The 25,416-nt window shown below is 37.3% G+C and overlaps 1 long non-coding RNA gene across 2 annotated transcripts; it reads right to left on the reverse strand.

The window, feature by feature from the left end:
- Positions 1-9,299: 9,299 nt before the first annotated feature.
- Positions 9,300-13,300, reverse strand: LOC148779454 (uncharacterized). Of its 2 annotated transcripts, none has more exons than XR_016046032.1 (3): positions 13,144-13,300; positions 9,980-10,196; positions 9,300-9,884 (listed from the first exon to the last, which is right to left on the reverse strand). It is a non-coding gene; the product is annotated as an uncharacterized LOC148779454 (long non-coding RNA). The 2 variants fall into 2 exon arrangements; XR_016046031.1 differs by lacking the exon at positions 13,144-13,300 and adding an exon at positions 11,614-12,106.
- Positions 13,301-25,416: the final 12,116 nt, after the last annotated feature.

A 25,416-nucleotide genomic window follows, 5' to 3' on the forward strand; every position in this document is an offset into this window, starting at 1 on the left:
CATCCATTTTAAGAATTTCTTTTAATACAATTAAATTGTAATTATCTTCAATTTTAGGTATTTTTTGGGCATCCACCCATGTTTGGGCCCAATTCTATATAAACATGCAATGCCTAATTGTAAAAGAGGCTGGTTCATTTTACGCATTGAGCAATAAAGTCTCAATTCTTGCTTTGAGTTCGTGGGTGTGTCTTGGAGAGAGAGAGAGGAGAGAGAAGAAAAGGGCTAGTATTTCCCCTTTTTTCTCTCCTCTTTTCTCATCTCTATCTCTCTCCTCTTTTCTCATCTCTATCTCTCTTTCTCTCTCGTCTCCTCTCATCTCCATCTCTCTTTATCTCTCCTCTTTTCTTATCTCTATCTCTTTCTCTCTCCCCTTTTCTCCCTCATCTTTATCTCTTCTTTTCTCTCTCGTCTCTCCCTCTCTTTCCTGCTTTCATCTTTATCTCTCTCTCTCCCTCAGATCTATCATGCCTCTCTTTCTCTATTCCTTTTTTCTTTCTCCATTCACACATGGCAAACTTATTTCTTGGTGTGATGCGTTCCTGCTCCTGAGACATGAACAATGAGCCGGGCCTTAACCCAAATGGCGCAAGCCTAGCATCGCTTGGCTTCTCTTTCTTTCTTCTCTTCTGTCACAGCTAGTGCACGCCTAGTGCCACCTGGGTTTTCTTTCTTTCTTCTCTTCTGTCACAGCCGACGCAAGCCTAGCGCTGCTTGGGTTTTCTTTCTTTCTTCTCTTCTGTCAACCGGCGCAAGCCTAGCGCTGCCTGGCTTTTCTTTCTTTCTCTTCTATCACAGCCGACACAAGCCTAGCGCCGCCTTGGTTCTCTTTCTTTCTTCTCTTATGTCACAGCCGGTGCAAGCCTAGTGCCTCCTGGGTTTTATTTCTTTCTTCTCTTTTGTCATAGCCGGCGCAATCCTAGCACTGCTTGGGTTCTCTTTCTTTCTTCTCTTCTGTCACAGCCGGTGCGAGCCTATCGCCGCATGTGTTTCTCTCTCTTTATTCTCTTCTTTCACAACGGGTGGAAGTCATTGTCGTCTGAGTTTTCCTTCTCCTCTTTCTTCTGACAGCTGACATAAGTCAATTGTCGCCTACATTCTTTCTCTCTCTTCTTTCTTTATTTTACTGCCAGCGGAAGCCATCGTTGTTGAGTTTTCTCTCTCCTCTCATTCTCATCTCTATCCTCCTCCTCCTTTCCTTCCCTTTTCACTCCTCTTCTCCTCTCATGGGTTTCTCTCCTACTCTGTTTCTTCTTCTCTTTTATCTTCTTCTCTTCTTCTTCCTCTCTTCTCTCTCTGCTCTTTTTTTTTCTTTCTTTTACTCTCTCATTTGATAAAGAAGGGTTGAGACTAGCCTTCAATGGTAGTCCTGTCGTTTAGCTATAATGTTGTTGTGCCGGTCATAGTTACTGTGCCCGCTTTATTATCACGACAGACAAGCCATTGTGTCTAGCTAGTTAGTATTGGTGCAGTCGTCTAGTAGTAACTTTGTTGAGCCCGTCTGAACTACCAAGCTCGTTTTACTACCACGACAAGTCAATTACCTACTAGTCAGATCACTGTGTCAGTCTCACCACTCGATCAAATTCTTCTCACTCCAATTATCTTCCTCTTTTTGAATGTGCACGCCTATGTATATTCGCCCAAAGGAAAGATGGGGTCCCTTGCCCACTTATCTTATAACACTTGTCATATGTGTGTGATTGGAGAAACAGGAGAATACAGGCCAAGAGAGGCAATTCCAAACCAGTTTTACCTCTGGGGGGGTTTCTTTATGATCTAAAAGGGCCCTCATGAAAGCCAACCCGAGTAAGTCTCGAACCCACCTTAAATTTCTCTCTCATCGGTTGGTCCACATGCTCTTGTTTGGTCCTCCTACCATTGTGTCTAGCTAGTCAGTATTGGTACAGTCATTTAGTAGTAACTTTGTTGAGCCCATCTGAGCTACCAAACATGTTTTACTACCACGACAAGTCAATTACCTACTAGTCAGGTCACTGTGTCAGTTTCACCACTTGATCAAATTCTTCTCACTTAAATCTTCATCCTCTCATTCTCTTCCTCTTTTTGAATGTGCAAGCATGTGTACATTTGCCCAAATACAAGGTGGGGTACCTTGACCCAATTGTCTTATAACACTTGTCATTTGTGTGTGATTGCAGAAACAGGAGAATACAAGTCAAGGGAGGCGATTTCGAACCAGTTTTACGATTGGGGGACTTTCTTCTTGATCTAAGAGGGCACCCATGCGAGTCAATCTGAGTAAGTCCCAAACCCACGTTAAATTCCTCTCTCATCGGTTGGTCCACCTGCCCTTATTTTTTAGCAAGGTTCCCGAGAGAGTGACCTCAAGTCTCGGGTTCTCTTGAAACCCGAGACACATGCTGTCAGATCACCTAGATCTAGAGGGCAAGATCGAGGCACCTAATCAGTGATCTAAAACAAGCTCTAAGAAGATGATTCCTAAAGTTCCACCAAACCCTGACTAGATATAGATTCAAACCAAATGAGGATGACCATTGTGTATACCATAAGACCAATGGAACTAGCATTACTTTCATGAGTTTATATGTGGATGACATTCTAATAGCTAATAGCACTCTAGACTATATAAGGGAAACAAAGGCAATGTTATCAAGTAATTTTGATATGAAAGATATGGGAGAGGCTTCGTATGTGTTAGGGATTCATATTATAAGAGATAGAGCAGCTCGTACTATTCAATTATCTCAATCTACATATTGCAAGAAAGTTCTTAAGAGATTTAGTATGAGTGAATCTAAGCCTATAGATACACCTGTGGAAAGGAGAAGAAAATTAAATGTCAATATGAAACCAAACAATGTTCTTAAGAGAAATGAGATGGAGGATCCCGTATCGTAGGATCACTAATGTATTTAACCATGGGAACTAGACCCGATCTAGCTTTTGCTTAAAGCTTGATTGGTCTATTCCAAAGTGATACTGGATTAGAACATTGGAAAGCTATGAAAAGAATCATGAGGTATTTGAAAGAAATATTTGATTATGGATTAACTTATGCCAATGTGAGTGAGCTTAAAGTTTTGGGATACACAGACTCCGACTATCAAGGAGACCCAGATGACTCGAGATCCACGTTGGGTTATCCATTTCTTTATGGGGGTGGTGTCATTTCTTGGCCCACCAAGAAGCAAGATAGTGTAGCCCTATCTACCATGGAAGCGGAGTATATAGCTTCAAGTTTCGCAACTTTAGAAGCCATTTGGATTAAGAAGTTCTTAAATCATCTTAACTTCAACCCTTTAAAACATAGAACTACTAGAATCATGTGTGACAATCAAACTGCAATAGCAGTGGCAGTTGAACCAAGGTTCCACAGCATGTCAAGACACATTAAAGTTCAATTTCATAGAGTAAGAGAGAGATAGCAGATGGTGAAGTAGAAGTTGATTACATTCCATCTGAGGCTATGCATGCAGATCTAATAACCAAAGGCTTGGGGGCAAATGATTTTGTGAGGCATGTGCATGGGATGGATTTAAGGAGGTTGACATAGTTGTTATTACTTTGTCTATTGTTTGTGAATGATAAATCCATGGATGAGTATGCATGCTTTGATTTATTGTGAACGATAATGAGAAAGAGAGATATACAAATTCAGGCCTCAAAAGGCCAAGTAGGAGAATGTTGGAAATATGGCCTATCAATGCCTAAATTCTAGTAGTCTCTCATTCAGTGAGAGCGATTGAGATATTGAAATCTTTGCGTCTTACGAAATGAAGCCCAGATTCTTTAACCCCGAGTACACATGAGGCATCGGGAGTTCACATGTTGAGAAAGCAATTTTTCAAGGACATATGAGGATCACCTCCTAGTCAGAATTTTATAGGTTAGCCTCATGTTTAGCTGCAATCGGTCAGGGCTTGGAGAATCAAAACGAGAAAAATAGAACCCGAGTACTTATTGAGTAGTCGCCATGTATGAAATGGTCAAGACTCATAGGACATAAGTCTGTATCCTGATACGACACCATTTCATGGCATGTGCATTTGGAAGAGCCAGTGCACATGTGCTTCGAGAGGACCCCTGTAATTGAGTTAGATCATGTCCTACATGGGTACACCTGTAATCCAGTAAGAGCCAAATGATCAGAAGTTCTGATCCAATAGCTTTGATATGACTTATTATGTGTCACTGCTTAAGACTGTCGAACGTAGGTCTGTTGGGTCGATCTGAGACTCGATAGAAGATCAATCGGGACTACCCCAATTGAGTATTCCGATACCTATAGTTATTAGCCTGAGATCTCACTATACCTTTTGTCCGATTTTCTAATGATAAGAAAAACTGCGTAATTGCTCAAAAATACTTTAAATATTTATTGTGAATTTTAGAGAAATTTTTAAAATTTATTTGCTAAAAGAAATTGAGGGTTTTCAAATTGTTTGACTCAAATTCCACTTTAGTCCTAACCTGATAGTGGCATGTGGTGTCCGTGGCCATAGGGCTGCCATGTGGCAGCCCATGCCTCACTTTAGGATCACCGCCCAGCTGAGCATTGATCCCTAGGTGGGGGACTAGATTGGCACTTGGTTGCTTGTTTTATACGGGGGGGTTGTGTTATGGTGTCTTGTTATATATTGTTATATTTTATTATATAATGTTATAAATTAGGGCCCCATTTTTATCACATGTCTTAATTAACTCACACATGGATCTTAAATGGCATGTGTGAAGTTTAATTAATTTATTTATTTGATATTAAATAGAAAATGCATTTTCAAATTTGAGTTGAAAAATATCTTCACACCCTTGTGTGAAGGGGACATTATCTTTAAATTGATTGGTTTCAAGTTTTAAATCTACAAAGTGATTGGCTTTGATAAAGAAAAATATCTCCACATGTGTGAACTTTTCCAATTACTTCTTTGCCCTTTAGCCTTTGTGGTTATCTACTCTAATACATTATTAAAAAAACTAAGGTATTTTTGTGAGGCCATAGTGGATACAATTAGAACAAAAACATGGGCCAAGGACAAAATAGTAAAGTGGCATAACTTAGGGCTAGGGTGAGTGACAATGGTGTGAAATTCAATCCATTCATCCTAGTGCTTGGATGGTGATGGGTGGCTATGTACATTAGCATCTCATGTGCATTTGGATTAGTGCATCAAGGGTGTTGATTGAGTCCAAAGTTACACCCATGTTATAAAAGCACATAGTGATCTCAAACCCGAACTATCTCAACTCTTGAACCATTTTAGAAAATTGTTGCTCCCCTCCTTCTTCTAAGGTTTTGTGAGAGAAAATTGAAGAATGAGAGTTTTTAGAGCTCCATTAATGGTGATCTTGATAGCAGTCCTCCTTTCTTATGCTTAAGTCCATAGTGTGCATTCATCAAGGTAAACTCCATTGAATTTTTTTTTCTTATAAGATCATATTCTTGGCATCTATAGTTGCTAGAGGTTTGAATTTAGAAATGTTTCATTGATATTAGGATCCCCATTTGATCATTTTTTTCATCATGCTTATTCATAGTGTGATCCTTCATAAGTTATAGCCTTAATGCATGAGAATTCATCATCATGCATAGTATCCATTGATTACTTTGCTTCAAATCCATCAAATAATTTAGTTTCAGAGTATCACTCAATTTTCAGAACTTTTTCATCACGTTTTTATCTATGGGGGTTCATAATCTTTCTACACAATACTGTTTTGGTGGCGACTGTGTGTAGTTTGACCTTAACTCTCTTGTTTTTTATCCGATTCGATTCAAACCTTTTGCATTCTATTTTGGATGATAATGCCAGTATGTTGAGATCTTAAGAAGTGATTTTAATGTGTATAATTGCTTCCTATTTAGATTAGACACTCTTGTGAGATTGAACCACTTTTCTACAATCCGAATAAACAAAATTAAGTCCTCATAGGGCCCGATTGCGTCGCCCCGGCACAAGGGGTTCGAAACATGGCTTCCCTATTTTAATTTGGCATTCTAATTCCCTGTTTAATTTATTTTATTCCTTAAAATTTTGTTTAGATTAGTTGCGTGATGTATTTAAGCTTTGGGATATGGTTTATATAATTTATGCCATGAAAGTGTAATTCATAGGCTAGTCTTGTTTTATAACTTTGGGACATAGCTTATGTAATTTGTGCTATGAAAGTGTAATTCATAAGCTAGTCTTTCTTTATATGTTATTGCCCCATAAGGGGTTGGTATTTGATTTTATTTTCCGTGGTTATACAAAGCTAGAAATAGTTGTAATTGTTATTTAAATGATTATAACTTATTCACTTAGCTTGGGTTTTAGGAAGTGGCTTGTTGAAGGTGTCCATTATGCTTTGTTTTTTGGCTTAGAAATTTGCTTTAGTCTTTTATCCACTATCAATTTTGTCTTTTATCCACTATCAATTTTTTGGGTTAAAATGAGCATTTACTGTTAAACGGCACGTGTCCCTCGTCACAGGTCCCACATTACTATATGCGTTTTGCACGTGAATGGTAACGTTAACATAATATTATTTATTCTCATGAGATTTTTTCTGTGGGTTCAATGTGGAATAATTGTGGTAAGGTAATAGCTGAGAAAGAGATATAATATAATTATTAAGGGGCTTACCAATATTACAAATGAATGTTTGACGTGGTTGTTAGCGCGTCATTTACTACTTTAGACGTCGCGAGATCAACTCCTAACTAGGTTTCATCCTTCCCTCACAAACAAATAAAAAATTTTTTTTATAAAATAATTTTTTTATACAAAAAAACAAAAGTTTTTTGTAAAAAAAAAAAAAAAAAATATGGCTCTTATAAAATAAAAAAAATAAAAAAAAAAAAGACGTGATACAACAAAATTTATTTTTGTTGTCAAAATAAAATATTATTGTCATAAGAAATAAAATGTTTTTGTCAAAAAAAAATAGCAAAGGTAATACAATAAGTATTTCTTGTCAAAAAAATAAAAGGTTGGATTTGTTATTATTTATATAATAAAATAATTATAAAATGTAAACCAACAATTTCAATTTTAGTATATAATGTTTTCCACCAATTCAAGATTTTTGCGGCTATTTTTCATCAATTTAAACCATTCTTTATTGTAGTCCATGTATGATTATATACTTCATCCATGATAATTCTATGATTTTTCTTTTGTGTGATGTAAATTTAATAGTTTAAATAAGTTCATACAAGGAAAAAACATCTCAATATTCACATATTGATGAAAAAAAGTAAAATTAATAATGTAGTTCCCTGATTTCTTATTGGATTCCTAAAAAACAATATTTATAATGAATTTTAATAAGTTTTTTGGATTTTTTTTAAAGCTTATTCGACCAATTCGGTCGATTCCCAATCCGATTCACCGATCCGTGTTAGTTTTTTGGGTGCCCGATCCAGGGCACCGATCTATTTTTAAAACCATTGGTTTTAAGCTTTTTTATTCAAGGCATGTAATTTAAGTACCGTTTGAAATTAACAGGTGGCATATAAATCAAATTTAGGATATCTTGATAATCAAGATTTTTTAATTGAATGAAGAGGTATTTACTAAAGGGAAAAGTTTTAATAAGGTTGCAACTTTAAAATGTAGAATCACAGATGCACCTCAAAAATCTATCGGAAATGTTGTTTTAATGTTGAAAAAACCCTAATCGATCATCACGACATCGAGATGTATGAATATGCAAAACAAGTTTTTGAGTCCTGAGAAATAGTGCATCTTGCAACACATTATCTAGACCGTTCATTATCAAGATTTTCATATATTTATAGATCTACTGATTTTAGCCATTTTTGGATTTTAAAATTTTTTAATTAGGTATGAAAATAGATTTTACGATAATACTGAGAATTTTTTACAACAAAATTACATGTTATGATAAAATTTTAAGGTGCGTGTAAATTGGATTGTTTAAGGTTGCAACTTTATAGAAACCACACCTTTTTACTAAATGAGAAAGTAAATAGATATTTTTCTTATTTAACTATTTGATGTGAATAAGTTTAGCAAGGAAAGGATAAGATTCTAACATCTTTTTTAAAATCCAACCCCACAAGTCTCCATAGATCAATGGTCAAGATTGATTCTCACATTAAAAAGGCAAACCTTAATGCATGAAAAAATTATAAAAATGATCCTTCCCTCTCATGATCTTGACACCTTTTCCCTCTCTTCTCTCTCTAAGATTATCTCTCTCTCTCTAAGATTATCTCTCTCTCTCTCTCAAATCTCTAAGGGGCATGCCCCCACCCGATGTTTATTTTCTCTCTCGTGCTAAAGCTAACCTCCTCAACCTAGCCTATCTCTCTTTCTCACTCTCATACCCAAAGGGGGCCACACCCCAACCTAGTCTCTCTCATATCTCTCTATAGTTGGGTTACAAAGGGGAGCACGCCTAGGCTAGGTCATCTCTCTCTATTGGTGGGTAGGAAAGGGAATCATATCCCAAGCTAGTAGATTTTTCTCTCTTTTTAATTTTTATCTCCCATAGAGACCAAGGGGCTTGAATAAGAATAAAGCATTGAAGCTTTAGGCGGTTGATTCTAGGAGAGGTCTATATGCATTGATTGGGCTTTGCCATAAGAAACAAAAAAAATCAAAATACCGTTCAAAATCCCGAGCATTATCGAAAGGAGGATACTCAATGTGGGATGTACTAATCCCAGTTGAAGTAATCTCCGACAATTTTATTCATTTAAAGACTTGTTTACGTTATGTTCTTTTTTTCTCATAAAGCAAAACGTCTAGGTTTTTTATTATTGCATGAACATTTGTTTTTAGGTGGTAGCAAATGAATACCGATTTTTACTTTATTAATTTATTTTATTTTAAGGGAAATTTATTTGTAATTAGACATCGTAAGTGATCTTGTCGGTGAAAAAAAATAAAAATTTGAAATATATACACCGTGCTTTATCACATAGTCCATCTTTTATAAATTCCATCCATCTCTTTCTTTCTTTCTTTTCTTTTTTTTTTTTAGTTATTTCGTCTGAGTTTTCGTCATACGGAGTAAGTGATAATTTTTGGTTTAGTTTAGGGGAGAAAGGGTTCATTGGCTGAGTGTAACCAAGTGATTGGACGTAGGTTTAGTTTGGGGTGGTAGGCCACAAGTTTTTGAGTCTGCCAACTTATGCAAAGATTTATTTTAATCATTTGACAAAATTTGAATCTCGCACTGAATTATTAGATAACTAAATCTTTAATATTATTGAATCTCTCTCTTGCTCTTTATAAGGATGCTATGGGTTTAAAAAAAACAAAGATTTTCATTATTTTGAATTGTAAATTTATTGGCACTCCATAGAAGAAACATGCTCCATTAGAAAATCAATGTAAAGACATGATCCCAAACTGAGCTAATAGTAAAGAAGTTATTTTAAAAAAAAAAAAAAAATACATAATCCCATGTGTAAAAAAAATATAACTATATGAACTAGCATAATATCATCAACCAACCAACAATCTAGCTTCTTCTGTTACAATAATCAACCCAAATATCATGTGTAATGCTATCTCGCAATCAACTACTCGCATCACGTAGATTAGTTGCGCTTTCTTCTTCAAATTCTCTGGTCGATGTACTTGATCATGATTTTCCTTGTCATACTCCCCAAAGGGCCAGTCATCACTTTCAAATGTATAAGAATAAAATTATATAAGAAACACATTAAAATAACTAATTCGACTTTTTTTTATTGGGTATGCTCTGAAAGCATACCAAAACGCTTCTTAAGTACACCAAATATGCGCTTTATTGCATTTCTTAGACAAGAATGTCTCAAATTGAATAACTCCATGTAGTCATGTGTAGCATTTTGTCCATGTCCATATTCTTTGAGGTGGTAATGAAACTCCATTGGGCGATAAAATTTGGGGTATTCGCATAACCTGCATTGACTAGGTAGTATTTACCTAGCTTATTTGAAAAGATCTAAATGATCAATGACATAAATATTATTAATTAAATCACGAGTTAGAAGTACCTTGGAGAACATGAAAGCCATTTGTAAAGTTGCGTGGAGAACTGTAGAATCAGCAACAGAACCCTCCTGCCCAGCATAAACATATGGAATAAAAGATTGAATGAACATGTTGTCATAACGTTCTGGGAAAGCAACCCTTTTCGATTGCGATTTGGGCTTAGCTCTCAGCATCGATTGTCACAAGGATGTGAATTCCATCAATTGCTCCAATACAATCCTTCATAAGAAAAAATTTTGGTGAGATGCTAATTATAATAAATATAATTTTGAAAAATAATGTTACATAAATTGTACCTTGAAGAAGGGGAAATAACTGTCACTATAACCAATCTCTGGAGGAGTATTTGTTGATGAGAGACAGATGTAACGAGGTGCTAATGTATACATAGTTTTAAGAACACGACCAAAGTACCAACTAACTGTTTGACCATAGTGTTAAAATCGTTCTTGTATTATGTGATTGCCTGAGTTATGAGCTATGGTGTATAGAAACATTCCCACTTGTTCCTCGATACTAATATACTTAGAATCTTGGATGAGATTTTCGATTCGTAAGGTATTACAAAGATTCTTAAGGACATAATATGTTATATAATACCATGCAGCAGCAACAGCAACTACTAGCATATCCTCCTTTTGGCTTTCTTCTTGAGATTCGTAGTCCATGGATACCATTTATCAATTCTGAATTACGTTCACCCTAATTAATAAATCATCTCATAAACATGAGACCTTCTTGCAATAATCTAATTATATCATTGTATAATAACAAGGCGGACAAAACAAGTATAACTTCCAACATTTCTAGCAAATCAATTACAAATGTAACCAACGAATCTCAAATCCAACTAATCACAAAATTATTATAAATAAAATTGAACCAAGTTCGATGGTGTTCAAAATATTATGTTCATATCATCTAGAAAATAACTAGGTTATACTATTCACTAATTTTTAGCATAACCAGGCCTCACAAATTAATCCTTCTAGTTTCTTAAATGTAACTCTATTGTTTTCATCCTTCAAAATTTCTACTACTTCCACCATCTCGACTACAGAAATTTCTTAGAACTCCTGCAATTCCTCGAAGCAAGTGCCATAAGAACAATCTTCTTTAGTAGCTTGCAGCGTCTTCTTTTAATCACAGTTGGTGTTTCACTCGATTATCTTATCCAACGCATTTGCAATACAATGGCCTTCCTTTTATGGTGAGTGGTTGTTAATATGGTGGTAGCCTAGAGAAACTTCCTCCTTCATTAGTGTCAAGTTTAAATCAAGGGATTGTAGCAGGAACTCAGGTGGGGAGTGTACAGCCTCAAAATCTCTGGTTGGATAGTTGACGATGTGACTCTTCCTTGTGCAGTGGTATTCGGGATTTTTTAGAAGTATTGAAAATAAAATAAAAATAGTAGCAAGTCATATAGAAGCATATATTACAATCTACCTTCGAATATCTCATCCAATACATCGTACAATGTAAAAAGCTTATTTCTAAATTGTTTTGCTTCTGGGTTTGCCTGTATATCACAGTAGCCTTTGTTATTCATTATAAAAATTTTAAAACTTGAGTAAATAAATAAATTATAACAGAAAAAACAATCAAGAATAAATAAATTTATACAAAATAAACTTACTTTGATATAATCCTCCCAAACTTGTACTGAAGCGAACACGAGCTGCAATGTATCATTCCATCCAAAGCTACTTTGTCCACGGAGTTTCTTGACAGTCTTATATTGTTTTAATAATTGGTTATTACAACTCTTTTAACTGTTGGACAGTGAATGATGTATTAAAGTTACTATTAAATTTGCCCATAATAGTTTTCCAAGCTTCTTTAGTCCATCAAGTATCACATCGCTTGCCAAGATCATGTTAATGTTTGAGAGGTTCAACCAAAAAAACATCACATCCTTGCGTCCAATCAGCCCTATGACGGTCTTGGGATTCAGGAGCAGTAGACATCATATTTTGACACCTAATTTTTTAATTTTCAATATGTCAAAAAACATATGGAAGCATACAATAATTAGACATTGTCAACCTTTACCATGCCAAGGAACGACGAGGAGATCATCCAATATGTTTATCTCTTGTGATCTAACTTGCCTTGGCCATGGCCCCAATTTTAATTAAAAATAAAAATTTACGGAATAAGACAAGGCAAAAATGAGCATGAAGACAATGGTTATCAGCATAAGAAAAACTTGAGTTTTCAATAAGGTGAAATAAGAGAGCCTCACGGTTCAGAGTTGAATGCCATACATATGATGAACAAACAATCTAGGAAATAAATTATCAAAACATGTAACAACATATACTAAAAATTGAAACACTTAAGACTATATTAAAAAACCAAAAATTTCGGTCAAATTCAAATTTACACAGAAAGGTTCCTTGCAACAGATATAAACAAATCCCATCAATTTCATAAATGAGTTTCTTATAACCAAATAAAAAGCCATAGAGGGCTTTAAAAACTTATCTCAATATCAAGAAACGTAAAATTATCATACTGGATAATGCCTACTGTAGGACTAGCATGCCTAGCTCATAGCTTGGCTAGGATTCCGGTGGAAATCAAAGTTCACCAAGGAGGGTAGCCTCATGTCCCATAACCATAGAATGCATTCAGGTTATTATTGTTCTCTCTAAACACTAAAGAAAGTTTTAGCATTTTAATTGATGGTTAATAATTGTACAAATTAATTCAATTAGACTAAAACATAGTTCATCTATCTTTCTTATTTATCCTTCCCTAGATTAGTGTTTTGATGTGATAAGCCTTAGACATAGTCGTCATTCTCAAGAATCACAACTCCATTAAATTTCTATTTTCATCAAATCATCACACAGTAACAAGCATCACACAACCAGGCAACTTTACTTCCAGTTTCAAAAAGAAGGGTACAAGCATTAGAGATTTACGCTAATACTCCAATAGGAGCAATATAATGGCAAAAAAAAACCACACATATAAATAGAAAACATAAATTTGATCAACAACTTATTTCAATATCATGGTAATTGCCCTTCGTAGCCAATGACTGGGCATCTCTTAAAAACTCGACATAAATCTCCGTAAATTATAACCAAGCTACCCAAGAACCAAAGATATGCAGAATAGAAAAGAAAATTTAAACGAACCCCGAGAGAGAGGATACCTCAACGCGTTCTCTAAGTCCAAAGCAGCAACCGTTAACCATTAAAGCATCCTCACCTCATCCACCAAACTTATTCTCCAAGAAAATATGCAAAGAGACGCGTTCTCTAAGTCCAAAGCAACAACCATTCCTGCGCATCCTCACCTCACCTACCAAACTTATTCTCCAAAAAAAATATGCAGCGAGAAAAAGATTTGAGCCAAGAAACCAGAGAAAAGAGAGAAGATATAGATAGCTCGCATAAGTTTAGAGAGAGAGAGTTTAGCGATACGGATAGAAGGTAGAAATAGCATCCGACCTTCCACCCTATATAAAAAGGAGGGAGGCTAATTTTTTACATGAGAGAGGAACCTTCCCGCACCAATATTTTGACGGAAAAACGCTAACCCACAAGTTTGTGTTTTTCCAAATTTTCTAAAATTCCAATCAGACATGTTTTCTTTGGGATTATGATTTCAAATCATATCTAATATATTTTGGTGTTATCAAACACCTCTTTGACTAAATCACATTAAATCACATTAGAAAAGTTCAAGAGCTTGTAATATTCTAAAATATCCTAAGATCTTATAATATTCTAAAATATCTTAATATTATAGGTGTATCCAACAGACCTTAAGTTAATGAAGAAACAAAGTTCTAAGGAAGTAACTTTTTTGAAAAGCTTTTTCTGAAAAAAGGTACAGTACGGATTTATATCTGTTCCATTAAAAAAACACGATTTTTCAAAGATCTTTTGAAAAAATCGAAGAACTTAAAAGGGCGTTTGGGTACCAAGAAATCTATTACATGAAAATAAATTACAAAAAAATATGACATTTCCGTACATTTTAATAGTAAGAAAATGAAAAATACATTACACGAGATTTCCCCAAAACTCATGAAATCCATTACGTGAGGTGAAGGGTGAAAAATCTATTACGCGCCTTGACGAATAATCTATATGAAAAATCTTTCGCGTGCATCTCGTTAAAAATTCCTCTGTATCTCCCACTAAAAATTGCCTTCTCTCATAAAACAAACAAGAAGCCCTACCCACTCTCTCTCTCTCCTTCCCCCTTCTCTCATAAACCAAGCAGGAAGCCCTAACCTCTCTCTCTCTCCTTCCCCCAAAAGCAAAAATTGCCTCTTTACCCTAATTTTCCCAAAACACAGTTGTTGCTCTCTCCATCAAAGAACCTCTACTTTCCGCCCTCACCATCAAAGAAACCTGCTCTTTAGCTTTGGACAGAACGATACCAGATACGCTCATCCATCTCTTTTGGTCTTCTTCTATTTGTTTTTCTCTCTAGAATTCCCAAATCTCACACATGACAACAATCAAGCCAATTTTACACAAGAAGAACCAGAACCATGTTCAACAATCAACAAATGCATATTCTTTTGATCCTAATCAGCAGATGCATAATCACCAGAACCATGTTCAACAATTTCTCTCTCTCTCTCTCTCTCTCTCTCTCTCTCTCTCTCTCTCTATGTGTGTGTGAAACCCACAAACCAAGAAAATGGAAATACCTCCCAAATTGTAATAAAACAAGGGAATAAAAAGGGCAATCAGAAATTGCATCTTCAGCGATACCTATGAAAACATGTCTTTCTCTCATTTTGAGACTCTATCAAGCAAAGTCTAAATAGTCCTTTATCAACAGAAAATGCAGCAACAATCAAACTCAACTCCCAGGCACATAAACAAGTACAAACTTGATAAAATATGTTCAAATAGTCATCCCAACAAGAGCTCTATTAATAACCATGTTAGACTGTGAGAAAGTACAAATAAAGTTAGAAGAGTCAATCCATCAGCCACTACATGATCATTATTGTGATACATAAATGATTCATACTGAATGAAATGCCCCCTGAAACAAGTTCGCACCTAGTAGCCTATAACTCATTGCCCTCTGGATAACTCAACCTATGGCACTTCCAAGTTGCAGAAAACAAACTACAATAACTCTCTGATAGTTTCGTGCTTGAAACCATTTGAAAGTTGGTGAAATAGGTAAAGTTATGGTGTTTAGCTTGAACTCTGATAACACATGGTCCCAAAACTCATGGTAGGGGGCATTTGTTTGATCTGAAATTAATAATTGATCTTTACTCATCCCTATGATCAATGAAATAGAATTTGATTTGTAGCACACAAAAAACTATAAATTAAACACCCCTCAAAATTGACTCTAGACCTTGCATTTGAGGGATGGCTCAAAATCAATTAATATTTCTACGTCAAAAAAATATTAAATAGAGCAATATCTACATAAAACAAAGTGAGAGCAATATTAGATAGAGTAATATCAGAGATGTGTAAGCCATTACATTTAAAAGGGTAACATCAGAGCAATAACAAGCAATTAAACAAATATATACTGCTATTGATTGAAAAAAGGATCCAACGTCAAGATCTAATGTTAAAAGAAAACAGAAATCTAACTGAGTTGGGCTTCCGGCTAAATCAGGCAGAAAAAAAAGAACACAGAACAATAAAATATAAGATCAAATAAATTACGATATCAAAGTAATTGCTCTCAAATTCCACCTAAACTGTTCATTAAAAGAAAAATAAAATGCAGCCACTCACGTATAAATCATTCCACAATTCATTCAGATATGGTAGCTGAGATCAGATGAATGATAAGAACATAACGTTTAAGACCTTCATCCAAGGCAGATTCAGAATCAATATGTTCAAAGCCTTTCAAGGCACTAGCTTTATAGACTAAGAGCAAATAACTTATCAGTATGATGTGAAGGATCTCAAACATGCAAACTTCAGTAATCGAGACACTAGCTTAATAGACTAAGAGCAAATAACTCATCAGCATGATGTGAAGGATCTCAAACATGCAAACTTCAGTAACCGAAAGTTGAGAAAACAAGATTGGTATTTATAATAGACCCTGAAATAACCAAGGGCAATGTTTTATGCTTTCCCAGATAAAGTTTGATCACAATTTGAGGATCTTCTTTTGGAATGCAATTGGCAGTTGAGAAAACAAGAATGGAAGTTACAGTAGACTTTGAAATAACCACAGGAGATATTATGTCCTTTCCAAGCTAAGGTTTGATGACATCTTTGATGATCTTCTTTTGGACTGCAAATGTAAAGATTGAAGTTCAAAAGACATACGGTACTTGATGTTTCCTCGTCTTAAAGATTCAGTCAGGAATTAACAAGACTCTTTGATCAAAAAGATCAGTGCTAATATGAAAAACTCATCGCAAAAGGGAGAATCTTTGAAGAAAGACACCAAAACTATTGCAGATAGAGAGCCCTCATGAATACTCGTATGGAATCATTTTCAAACAATACAAACGGGAATTATTAATGCTTCAATTTTGTTGATTACCCTGCTTTTATCTGCTGCATACTTCAAAACTCACCCAAACACACAATAATAATATGTCATAATATTCAGTCTCCTACACCATAGCTTTGAAATCAAGCTACCACGAAACCCCAACCTTCTAATAAATGCAAAATATGAAAAGTATCATGTAATTGCACAGCAAAGACCAATTAATCTCCAAAAGCAAGAAGACAACCCACATCTTTATGTCTTAAAAGCAAAAATCAACTATTGAATTCAAAAATAAAAAAAAAGCCAGTTATAATCAAAGACATTCAAATCCAAACATTTGAAAGACCACCATTTTCCAGAGTATAAGAAAATTTGAAATACTACAAACAAACAAAATTATACACAGAACCACACAAAAGAAAGAGAGAAATCATTTTTCGCCACAATGTGCTTAAGCATCACAAATATGAGAGATTTGAAAAGGAATATGGAATACCTAGAAAGCTTGGAAGAGGATATCTTCTATGGACGCAAATCCAAGATGGAATATGAGCTTAAATTATCAGAAGTGGTTTCTAAGTATGTGAGATTCCATGCGTGACTACGACCACAGTCTCTCTCTCTGTGATATATTCAAATGGTATCTCTCTCTAATAAATCCCTCATTTTCACACTAGAGCTAAACTTAGAAGATGAAAGAGAGAGAGGGACAGAAAACAATAAGTAAGGAGAGAGAACAGATGAAAGAGGTGAGAGATCAGAGGGGAATGGGGATGAGAGAGAAGATGAAAGAGAGGGGAGGAAAGGGAAGATGAGAGAAGAAGAAGACATTACCTGGTTGCAGACGCGAGAGAGGAGGCAGCGTTGCTAGGGCTTCTGAGCTTGGAGGCAGGGGCGAGAGGAGCTAGGGTTGGGTGCTCTGAAATGGCAGGAGGTGGCATTGGAGCTTTGAGGCAGGGGGAGCGCTGAGATGGGAGAGAAAAACCGTCAGGGAAATAAGTTCCCAAATGCCCTAAAACCAAGTTCCTGCCCAGGAGATGGAATTTACTTTTTCCTTTTTTTATGGGGAAAAAAATTCATTAGAACTTGTGGACACTGTGCAAGTTCCCATGCGTCAAACACATAATTGCTACAGCGATAAGAACATTTTTTTCTGGAGTAATATCTTCTTCCAAACAAACACGCCCTAAGGGAAGATCAGCTCAAATGGTGCTAGGACTTCCCAAGGGTCAAGGACCAAACAACGCTTCTTTTATCATACCTACCACAAGCCTTAAAATTCTAGCAAAGAACTTTCATTTGGGCAAATTTGGGGGTTGTGTAGTTCTTCTCCTACATCCTCTTCTCTTGAAACGATGAGAAAAAACAAGGACCGGGGGCATACTTGGGAATGGTTAGGAAGGAGAGATATTGTCATAGTTGATCCAAGAATTAAGATGGACCAATTTCCCCATGCCTCTAGGAAGTATGCGTTTAGGCTTTACCTGCGTACCTCCCGCATTTTCTCTAAGTCAGTGATGTCTGAGACGTTTCCCTCATAAACGAAGCCCATCTTCCTGAGCATAGCATCCAAGTTTGGGCTCTCCTTTGTCAATCCTAGCAATCTCACTAGGATCTTCAAGGACCGGGGGTTGAATGTCTAAGTTAAAGTCGTCTTCTATCGGGAGGTGGATTAGAAGGAGGCAGCACTTCCGTCAATAAGACCTATGGGCCATCAGCACCTAAGTCAAATCCACCGATGGCTTAGAAGTTAGAATCACCTTCAATGGTTGATGGTAGATATTGAGGGCCAATGTCATCTCCAAAGGTAGAGGGACAAGGTTGTCGAGGTTAGAATTTTGGATATCAAAGCGCTTGGGGTCTGGGACGGAGGCAGGGAAATAGTTTGAAGGCTGTGGGGACTAAGGTAGTGGCTTAGAGAACACATTGAAAAGAAGAGGACCTGGATTAGAAAAGGGAGAAACGGGGAAAGTAGAAAAGTGGATATATTTTGGTGCCGAGGCAACAAGGGTTGGGCCAAAGCTTCTAATAGTGGGAGAATTCCTAAAGATGGTGTAGGGTTTGGTTGTAAGCAACGAAGTAATGAGCTTGAACAAGGGAACTACTATTAAGGGTTATGTTTTGTATCCATCCGGGTTATATAGGCCCCTGTTTCTATCTTCAAGGTATGTCTGTTAATGTAGGGAGATGGAGGAGGAAGGCGTCAAAGAGAAGAAGGATGCAAAGTAGAGATAAGAGAGGGAGGAGGAATAAGACTTTTGGTGAAGAAGAATGAGAGTTGTGAGGGAGAGGGCATAGACCTGCAAGTTGAGAGGAGGCCAAGTCCTGATCGCTAGTAGATCGGAAAGGAGAAGGCTCAGCTAAAACGGAAGGGGGGGAAGGTTGAGGAATGGAAGGCCGGTGAAGATTACCAAGAAGCCTATTGTAGAAGGAATAATGGTGAAAAATATTAGAGGGGGGGGGCAGCAGTAGGAGGCAGGTCACCAGAGGGTCAGCCTATATAAGAGAAAAGCATGGAGTGACCAAAACAGATGGCTGCAAAGGAGAACTATTAGAGGGGGCGGTCAAGGTGCCATCCTCACTCACTTGAGGGGGGACAAGACATTTTTGAGGCCTAAGAGGAGACCAAACACCAGAGGTATCAACCTCTTTGTTTGGAGGCTAACATAGCTAAGAGGAAGAGACATGAGTACCAGGGGCGATAGTATTAGTTACAAGGCAAGAAGAAATGATGTTGGGATCCTGGGTGATAACTTCAAGAACCAAATCGGAGCACACCTACAAAGGCTGGGGGACAGGGGGGCCAGATGAGGTGGATACAAGGGAGCCATCTGGGGTAGCAACTATTACACATCGAGTTTCAAGGTCAAGAGGCTGCAAATGCAAGGGCCAGAGATATATGCATTAATGACATCATTTATAGTCGCTTGGGTATTGTGGTAAGACACAACCCCTTACAGGAGATAGTTAATGTAGGATCAGTATTATGGCCATCCATACAAGGGAGAGGAATGGGCCCAGTAGCAAGTTTCTAGAAGGGTGATTTGAGGGTGGTGAGCATCTCAAGGCATAGGATGAGAATCATTGGCCTAAGGCTTGTGGGGCCTAGCAAGATGTGATTTGGGCTGGAGCCCAAGCCCATCAGAGCGGGAGGCCTGAGGAACACAGTCATAAGAGGATCTGAGACCAAGAGCATGGGAATCAGAATCATCAGGAGGGTTCCTAGGATTCCTATTTTTCTATGGACTACAGTAGATCATCCTTCATGGTCCGCTCTGGAACAGCCATGGAAACCGAGAATGGAAGAACTTTGTACCCAAATTTTAACCTGACAAAAAAAATCTTTGAGGTGAAGGTTAATTTCAAGGGAAATGGATTCCACATTTGTGAACACAATACGAATGATTATTAAGCCTAAAGGGTGGATGCCAAAGGACTTCCAATGCACAGAGATAATCTCCAATATCTTTGAGAACATGCTGGGCCCAAAGGTGAGTCAGGATACCATCTGCAGCAATCCAAACTTTTTCTTTCTTATGGGCATCCAAGGATGCATGCCATCTTCTAAGCGATAAACAACCTCCACAAAAGAATAGGTTTCTATCTTCTTAGTTAGGAGGCAGGAAGGATGCTTTCAGGACAGACTAGATATTTTCCAAATATGTAACAATCTGCAAGTTGAAGGGCCTATCTTAAGAGATAGTTCTAACCATTTAGTTAGTCTGTTAATATCATTGTGCGGGCCTAGAAGTTGCAACAAACGAGTTTTGAAGTGAGCAGAGATGCTCCGCTAGCTCTACATTAGGGGAGAGCCAAATATGAGGAACAGAGCCTACCAAAGGGAACTGACAATAACGGTGAAGACCGAAACAGGGGATTCAACTTAAGCTTGGCTAACAAGTTGAATAGCAGGGGAAACCAGCAAGTTGGTGAAAGTAGCTTCGGCATAAGAACATGAAGTGAGGAGAGACGCTCCTCGAATTCTACATGAGGGGAGAGCCAAATCTGAGGAATATAGCCTAACAGAGGGAACTGACAATATTGGTAAAGACTGAAACAAGGGGTTCAGCTTAGGCTTGGCTAACAAGTTGAATAGCAGGAGCAGAAACCAGCAAGTTGGCGAAAGTAGCTTCATCATAAGATCTTAAAGCTGGGAGGTTAATGCGAGGACACTGCAATAAATAACAATAGTTATTTTATAAGGGTGGTGGCTGCGAGGAGGTTGCAATAGATAACAATAGTTATTTTATAAGGGTGGTGGTTGGATGACCCTAGCATGAGGAGGATGGTAAGTAGGATCCTTGTGGTCCATAACGAAGGGATCATATTCTCAATCTTCATACAAAAATGTAATCCACAACTAATATCATAGAGACTTATCATGATCATCATCCAAGCCTTATTCCAATGATTTGGGGTTGGCTACCTAACATAACCCACCCTTTTACCTAGGCCAGGGACAGGTTAAGGGAATGTTTAAGGTTCTCACTCTTACTAGACCCTAAATGAGTAACATAAAAATAAAACATCGGCAATCTCACCATCTTGACAATGTACCTATCTCACTATGACTTTCTATAATGAAATAAGCAAGCTTAATAATCCATTGTACTTTGGCAGCTCCACATCTTGATTTTCTTAAAAGTAAATGTGGATAGATGCACCTTTAATTACGTTGTTGTTCAAACCACAGGGGGTAGATGAATGGCACATAGCCTTTTTGTAAATTGCCATATAGGCAAGAAATTGTAAATTGGCTTGCAGCATTGACTTCATCTAGTTGTTATGGGCTGTGAGTAGTAGGTTGCACTACTAGGGATGCTTGGTCAAGATGTTTCTCTTAAGGAGCTAGATTACAGTCTCATTTTTTTGGAGTTGTTTTCTAGTTCACGTTGATGCTATCAGGAGCAAAACCCATCTCGTATGGGGTTGACATTGGTATAACATTTAGCAACCATGGCGAACATTTATTTAAAGAAGCAAATCTTCACACCTATAGGGAGTAACTTTAGCAGGTACACGGAGCAGTACTAAGATTACTTGCAAAAAATGCAGTGAAGTTATTGTGGTTTGTTCTTGTAAATCTTATTGTATCACTTTTAAGTTACTTAAGTAAAAGAAAACGACACGACTCAGAGAACAGAGGGCCAATAATTATCTGGTAGCCACTATTCTCATTGAGACTACCATACAAATGGAGAAGTTTTGGAAGGGACTCGAACCCCATAAAAGATAGACATTGTACACTACTTATTTTACATAAATAAAAGAACAAAATTTCGAAAAGGCCATAAAATTAGTTGAATAAACTATTTTCATGAAGGGAAATGATCCCAAATATCTTGGATAGCTTGCATGTATCAAATGATCTTTGGGGCCATAAGAACTAGTTGAATAAAATACTGTTGTGTACGCAAATGATCCCACATATCTTGGATGGCTTGCATGTATCTAATGATCTTCACGTCACACCACAACAGAACTCTGTAATAATCAGTCAAATCCCATGTATTCTTCGGAGACCAGTTAAAGTTACGCTTATGAGCACTTATGGTGGATGCGTTGAATCAACTTAGGTCTAAATTCAAGCTAATGCACCTTATCATCCCTAGTCACGCTGCCTTTAAAAAATGACTTCTACCCACTACAAAGCCGATCTACACCTAGAAGATGGCATCACTTCTGTGTTTTGACAAACTTGATATGAATCTACTTTGAGGGCTGTTAAGAAGCTGGACTCGGGCAAGGCCAAGGTTGACCTGGGCCTGACCTCTTTATGGTAGGTCCAGCTTGCAGGTCCACCAAGAAGGCCCACTCAGGCCTAGAACAACGCCCATGGACCAGTCTGAGCCGATTATGTAGGGAAGCCAACAAGTTGTGTTTGGTTCGGGCCGCTTGGCCGAACTTCTATCACCGAGTCTAGGCCCACCCTGTTATTAGACAGCCCAGGCCCGAGCTTGAGCCCAGCGTTCCTGGGTGCCAAAATTCAGCCCAAAACTAGGCCCTCTCATAAGCCAGATACCCCCAGCCTAGTTGACAGACATTTTGCTTGACCATGCTAATGTTCACAAATATGAAATTGTTTCTTATCACCAGGAGCACATCCCACCAAAACAGTAAATCACTTTGGCTCCACCACAGAACCAATCCTAGGCAACTTAGGAAGCAAACCAGGCATTAATCTAAGATGGACCTAACGAAGAAAAGAGCCGCCACAAACTCCCCAACTATCAATTTCTTCATCTTTTCTAGAAGAAAATGAACAATGGGAAGCTAGAACTTATATGCTGATGTAGATCTAAAGTGGATATATTATCTTTATATGATGATAAACAGAAGCAAAAATCTTACCCATCCAAATGTTTCCACACAATAAATACTTTCTTTTTATTGATGTCATAAGCTCTACTCCTTTTTTGCCATCGAAGGAATCATGCATTCATCTTTCTAACTATTTTCTTGAATGTTTATGCCCTAAATCCACCAAAAAACCCCTACCAACCATATACTCTCACAAACATAATTTCAGCATTCCAACAATCTCCATAATTAAATTGGATCCTCATCAATACATCCTTGAATTAAGGTTGGCTTCCTTCTAAATAACCCTTCTTCCAAAATTTAATTCTCCTGATGGAAAACCTTTCTCAAATGAAACATTGTCGCACTAGTATCCAGAGAAAAGCTACACGCAGCAACATTCCCTGTAATGGTACTTTAACCACCCTCGAAAAATTGCAACATAAACTTCAACAGCATTTCAAGCCCGAAACACTCCATAGACCATATTAAAATCCCACCCCAGGATTCCATGCCCTTCCTAGCAAATTTCCTCAAAAAAATATCTCCTTGTAAATCCTCCTCCCACACTCTCGATGCCAAAATTACCTAGGTAACTAGCATTATCCATCAACCCACACATCTGAAACATAGAAAAACACTAGCTAAACAATCACCAAGGAGATTACAAAAGCTGTGGGTAAACTAGTATCTCCCATACATTCTAGATAAAGGTTTGCCTCACTACTTTCTTTTTTAGTACTTTACCTCACGATTTTCTGAGGTATGTTAAGAATGAAGGCGTGGTGCTTTTAAGTTGTTTCCTAGGCAGGTTAGAAGGGAACTCCATTCCACAATTGATTCCACTAGGCAAACTAAAATTAATTTTGCATTTATGATGTCAATGACTTTATAAGAAATCTGTGAACCAGCTAAGCCAGCAGAACCAGAATTCCATATGCAAATAGAAAAGAAACACATATTACTACATGGATACATGACCCTAATGCAATACAATATTCAGTGATCAGTGTGCATAATGCATATATGACCAAATTTGAAATGTCATTTGATGAATTAACTTGTGATAGAATGCGCTGGAGACAAATTGCCAAAGAAAATGATAACACTCATTAAAATCCAACAAACAACAGAAATACATACTTATCTGAGCATAACCCAACTTCCATTTGACTAACTTTAAACTCAAAACATAATTCACAAACTTGTGCCCCAGCTTGAACTTTTCATCATCAAATAACTCTGCCCATAGATCCTAAGTAACAAGTCCCAGAAAAAGGGGGGGGGGGAACCCAAGTAACAAGTCTCAAAAAAAAAAAAAAAAAAACGAAGAGCCTAAGTCACAAATGTGTAACCCATAATATTCATTTCAATTGGATCCATCTTTGTACCAAATGCATGCCTGGTTTATGTATTGAATATCCACCTACTAGCCAAGTACTCATATTTACAAAGAGCCAACAAGATATCAAAGATTTCTTTAATAAGTTGAATCTTTCATGCCATCTCAAGATATATATGCAACTTACAGCATTCACCACATTGTTCCCATCTTCCCCTTGGAAAAAAACATTCATAAAACTACCGAAAATGAATTCCACAAATCCAAACCAAAATGGAAGAAGCCTTGATTTACATATGACTTTGTGAATCGGTAAATACCGAAAAGCGTGATTTGCAGATTTACTTTGTAAATCCAAAAATTAACTCTGTAAAGCTTGATACTCGGTAAAATCTATAGACTTACAATGAACTCTGTAAAATCTCAAGAAAAAAAGAACCTACTAAACTCAATGAGAGAGGAGTGCCATACTACAGAGATCCATGATTGCAGAGAGAAACAAGATAGAGCAATACAAAGTGGGGACTAAGGGGGTTTATTTAATTTTATTATGTTAACTGTTGTATTAATAAAGTAAAGTGATTATGGAGTAGATTGTGTGTATATAGTGCATGTACATGATTGGGAATGCCCTCTTGGCAAGTGCCCTGTACAAAAACGCCCAAGGGGTTAAAAAAGAAACAAAACTCTACATCAACACGGCTAAGAAGAGAGAAAAAACTTGGAGTCTCCTACGAGGCCCGAGGATTGTTGAGGCTTGCGCCTTCCCTAGCTAGAGTGTCAGCAGCAACATTTGCTTCCCTAAAAACATGTCTCCAACTGATTCTTAAGGAGCTGCAGATGCGAGCTATTTCATCGAAAATATGCTCAAGTCTCGAAGGGCATGGAGACTCCTTCAAGCAAAGGCAGAGCCTCTGCATTGATAGAGTCCAATAAGCCAATCGGTAAAGAGCATGAAAGGAGGGTGGAGCCTTCAGAGTTTCTATAAATGCTTCTGATGTCAGAGGGGCCTGGTTGACAAGGGAGCAACCATCAAAGTTAAGCTTTAGATGCCCAACTTCAGGTGGCCGTCACAGAGAAGAATGAGATATACTGACGGGGTTTATTGGAGGTTCTTCTCTGCAAAATGAGAGGAAGAGAGAAGCAGTTTCGAAAATGGGGGAGGACATGAGAGAGAGAGAGAGAGAGAGATCCGGTCCGACTTTCCGCGCTAGGAGTGGAAAGTGGCAGTCCAGGATCCCCCTTGAAAGAATTTCTGGGCATGGCTAAAAGAGAGAAGATGAGACAAGAAGTTGAAGCAATAAAGATATGAAATCCAACTCTATAACC

The sequence above is a fragment of the Amborella trichopoda genome, chromosome 12, assembly GCF_054954075.1.
Source record: "Amborella trichopoda isolate Santa Cruz 75 chromosome 12, AtrichopodaSantaCruz75HAP2 v2.0, whole genome shotgun sequence".
Lineage (NCBI taxonomy): Eukaryota > Viridiplantae > Streptophyta > Magnoliopsida > Amborellales > Amborellaceae > Amborella > Amborella trichopoda.